The following is a 4,871-nucleotide window of genomic DNA, read 5'->3' on the forward strand; positions in this document are numbered from 1 at the left end:
TTCGGAGGATTCTTCTTTACCTTTGAGTGGCACACTTCGGGAATTGACTTATTGCGTGTCATGGATTGCCATACATTCGATTGTGGCATGAGCAATATCGGTGTCAATTTGATCAAACCGCCCATTGTTGGCGGAAACTAGAATCCTTCGAGACTCGGCACAACATCCATTATAGAATGTTATAGCTAGGAACCAAGCATCCAACCCATGATGTGGGCATTGGCTTTGCAACTCTTTGTACCTCTCCCAAGTTTTATATAATCTCTCAAGAGCTTGTTGATAGAATCCGGTGATTTGGCTCCTCAAGGTTTGAGTTTTCTCCGGTGGAAAAAACTTTTGATAGAAAGCAAGAGCCAATGTCTCCCAATTTGCGATTCCCATAGCGGTGCGATCAAGGCTATTAATCCATAGCTTTGCCTTGTCCTTCAAAGAGAAAGGGAAAAGTATTACCCTAATTTGGGCTTGAGTGACGCCCGTTTGCCGAATCATGGAGTAATAATCGCAAAAGTTTTGCACATGCGAATTGGGATCCTCCAAAGGACTTCCCCCAAATTGCTTCCTCTCCACAAGGCTAATGAAAGCCGACTTGATCTCGAATTCCGGCGTGGTAATTTGAGTAGTTGTAATACCGGCCGGAAGCATATCTGCGGTGTGCTTTGAGTGATCGGAAAGTTTCACCTTCTTTTTAGTTGGAGATGGTGGTGGTAGTGGAGATGATGAACGAGAAACCTCCTTCTCTTCAAGAGCTTTAAGATCGTCTAAGTAAGACTTTCTTGCACTTTCAACTTGCACGGGAGAAGCGGCTTCTTTAACCTCTTTCCAAAAACATCGTCTTCTACGAAAGGTTTTCTCGGGCTCGGAACCGCTGTGTAAGTAAATCTCCACTACGAGAAGTCATGGGCATAAGACAACAATCTCTAGAAAATAATAAGTAACGGTCTCAAGGAACAAGTGTTCCTTAAGACAAAAGAAAACAAGATAGAAATCGACAAATCTAAACGCAGTAAAACCATGCTCCCCGGCAAAGGCGCCAAAATTTGATAGGCTATGTCGCAAACCTAACAAAGATAATTTCCATAGACAAAAATTAATGTAGTAATAGGGGTCGAACACAAGGAGACGGGAATTGTGCTATGAAATGCTATGAAAAGATTTCTATCAAGGTCGATTACGATTGGTTTGATGATTAGCAAATAAAACGATGTAAACTATATGATTAAAGGAGTCTAGGGGAGTCGGGTCACACATGCAATTGTAAATATATATTCATGCTAAACTCGGAAATAATAACATTGTCAATTGTTTAGGCTTAAAGACACCCACCTCACGATATTAGTGTCAACCATAGACCGGGTCCTCGAGAAACTATCGTTTATGACTAGGTCGTCCTACTACACATGCTTAGTTAATCCGATTCCGTGCCTCTCTACTTATAGAATGAATTAACAAACTTAATCAATGAATAAGGCCTTTAAACAAAGATTAATCGTGATAATACAAACATGTGATAGAAACAATTAGACAATATTATATCTACCTAATTTATCATTTTACATATATTAGATTTTGCATGGTGATGTGACTCATATTTGTGTGCATTTAGTCCCCTAACTAGTCTCGTTTCCATGTTTTCTAGTACTTATTAGGGTCGTTTCTATCTTATGTTCCTTAGTTTGCACATTCTATGAGGTTTTAGTGCCCATTGTAGGGGAGGATGTGATGTGACTCATATTTGAGCACATTTAGTCCCCGAATTAACCTCGTTTCTATGCTTTATAATGCATAATTGGGTCATTTACTATTTAGTTTCCCATTTTGCATATTCTTTGAAGTTTTGTCCCCTCGGTAGGAAAGGAGTGCTAACCTTGCATTTATAAGGCGAAATGGAGCTAAATTGATCACATCTAATGACCAAGCATCAAAGAGAAGACCAACACTAGAAGGCCTAAGTAGATAATAAAGTGAATTGGGCAATGATGAAAGGATCCTTGCATCCCCGACATGATCCTTGCGGATTGTTGAGGAGCAAAAGAAGAAAAGCATATTGTCCCAGAATCCGAGCGGATCAGACACGATCCGGGCGTCTCTGAGCAGCAGGACCCGAGCGTCTTGTGGCCAGGACGAGCGTCTTGCAGCAGCCTGAGCCGAGCGTCTCACCCAGGATCCGAGCGGATCCTAAGGCAGAACAACCCGTGCCTCAGCACGGGACGGGCAGATCAGCACGGGACTAGCACGGAAATGCTCATTTCCTTCGAGAGGAGCATTTCCTCAACTTTTCTTAGAGTCTTAATAGTCATTTAAGCCCTTAGTAACCCTAATCTTTGTACCTAATCTTTAGTATAAATACCCATTGTACTACCTAGATTAGAATCATCCTTTAATCACCTCTTAATCAAATCTTAGTACTCTCTTAATCCATTTTTAATCTCATTAGTCTTAATTTAGTTGTAATATAATTTATCAATATTAATCACATCTTAATCTCCTCTTAATTTCTCTATTGTTCTTCATTTATTTTGGGTAATTAGAAGATTATTTGGGTTTATTTGGGAGATTGACAACCTTCCATCAATCATCAAGTACTTCTATTATTCTTTGCTTTATTATTTGGAATCATCTTCATAGGTATAATTTCTTTTACCCTTGTTTTAATTATTGTTAATTACTTTCATTTATTCATCATGTTTTGCTTTGTTAATATGATTGACAACCTTGTTAGCATGCTAAACTTGATAATGAGTGAGTAGTTTCCTTAGTTAGGGTTAATGGGGAATTAGGGGAAACGAACATGGGGATTGATTCATGCTTAATCTAATATGTCTTCATAATTAAATTGCTTGCTTGTTGTGATTTCAACTTATGCACATGTTATGTTTGATGAAATGCAAGCCTATGAATCCTTGCATTTTTTACCCATCACCTATCTTTTCAATGAGGCTTGTAAGCTTATACACCAACTCGAGCCTCATTAGACCATGCATATAGTTGAATAGAAAGGATTAAGTCGACTTGTAGGTGTTGTACAATCTAATCGATTCGGCTCCAGGACCCAAATCTTCTTAGGGATTATAAGCTTATACACTAACTCGATCCCATCACAACAATAAGTGCTTGCATATAATTGAAAACATGTTTATATGATCAACTCCCATGAATCCCCTATGAAGCCATGACACCCTAGTGCTTTTAATCAATTGTTTACAACCCCTTTATTTACCTTGCTTTGTTTTATTCATCTTTTTGATTAGTTTAGATGATCTCCTACCTCAACCCAAATTGTGACACCCTAAGACACAACCATTTGCAATTGAGAATCCTACATCAATACCCGTCCCTTGGGATCGGACCTTTACTTGCCTCTTTGCTAAGAGTAGTTTGTAAAGTTATAAATATTGTTTTGGTTGGTAGCTTTTGACGACGAGTTTGAAACCGAACCAAAAATGATGCCGTTGGCGGGGAAGGTGTTAACTTGATTTGATTTTCACTAATTGTTTTTAGTTGTGTCTTTCTTTACCTTGGGGAAGTAAAACTCCTCAAGGTTGTTCTAATTGTTTTCGAGTTGTTTGATATTTTGCATGACTAGGAGATCACAAGGTAATCTACTACCTATTGATCTTGAAATTGAAAGGACCTTAACCAACAATAGAAGAATTGCTAGAGGTACTCCAAGAGTTTTAGGTATTGGTGAGATTATGGACATTCAACCAAATAACATTGAGTTCACCAACCCTTTTGCAAGAGAAGGACAGGATAACCCAATACAAAACCCACCACAAAATCAACTCACAATGCCTAAATTTTCATCACATTCCGTACCAACTGAGGAGAACTTACCAAATGGTACTCCTACACCACAACATCTAATCTGTAATTTCATTGCCAAATCCACATTCATACACGTAGTTGAGAGAAGTCAATTTGGAGGGATGCCTAGTGAAGACCCTCATTCACATATGGAGACTTTTTGTGACTATTGTGATGCGATTTCTCAAACCGGAGTTACTCAAGACCAAATCCGATGGGTATTATTTCCTTTCTCCTTGATCGGTACCGCAACGCAATGGTTAAAGAGCCTAGACAAGGCTACTCTTGGTATTGATTCATGGAAGAAGTTGGCACTTGCTTTCTACAAGAAATTCTATCCTCCGGAGAAGACTAATATGTTGAGAGCCCAAATCACCGGGTTAAAGCAAAGAGACGAGGAATCATTGTATGAAGCATGGGAGAGATTTAAGGACACTTGTCGTTCTTGTCCACACCATGGACTTAGCGAGTGGTTCCTTGTGCAACAATTTTGGAATGATCTATATGAAGACTCGCGCAACATTCTCCATATGGGATCCAATGGAATGTTCACCGAAGTTTATGACAATCAAACATGGGCCAAAATCGAAGAGATGGCGGTTCATAATTCATAATATAGTAGGCCTCGAAAGGCTAATAGAGGAGGAAAGAATGAGGTAGATTCCATCACACAATTGGGTGCTTAACTAAGTGCTCATATTGACACCATCAATTTGAAGTTTGAGAAGGCCATGGCTAAGCTTTATGAAGCTTCCAAATCACCCAAACAACATGTTAATGCTATGGTGGCATCATCCTCACTTCCAAGTGGAGTATGTGAGAGTTGTGGAACTTTGGGACATGACCAAAGTGAATGTAGGGGAACAACTGAACAAGTGAATGTTTTCCAAGCATACAAGAATGGCACCCCTTATTCCAACTATTACAATGAGAATACCAAATTCCATCCCAATCTTTCATACAAAAACCAAAATGTTCAAAACCCTCAACCAACATACACCCCACCTCCAATGAGAAATCAAGCTCAAAGACCCTTTTACAATCAAAGCTAAGGTTATCAAAATCAA

The 4,871-nt window shown here is 39.1% G+C and overlaps 1 non-coding gene across 1 annotated transcript; it reads left to right on the forward strand.

Moving 5' to 3' along the window:
* Window positions 1-202: 202 nt before the first annotated feature.
* On the forward strand, window positions 203-310 carry LOC141654423 (small nucleolar RNA R71). Its single transcript, XR_012547984.1, has one exon. It is a non-coding gene; the product is annotated as a small nucleolar RNA R71 (small nucleolar RNA).
* Window positions 311-4,871: the final 4,561 nt, after the last annotated feature.

This window comes from Silene latifolia, chromosome 4 (assembly GCF_048544455.1).
Source record: "Silene latifolia isolate original U9 population chromosome 4, ASM4854445v1, whole genome shotgun sequence".
NCBI lineage: Eukaryota > Viridiplantae > Streptophyta > Magnoliopsida > Caryophyllales > Caryophyllaceae > Silene > Silene latifolia.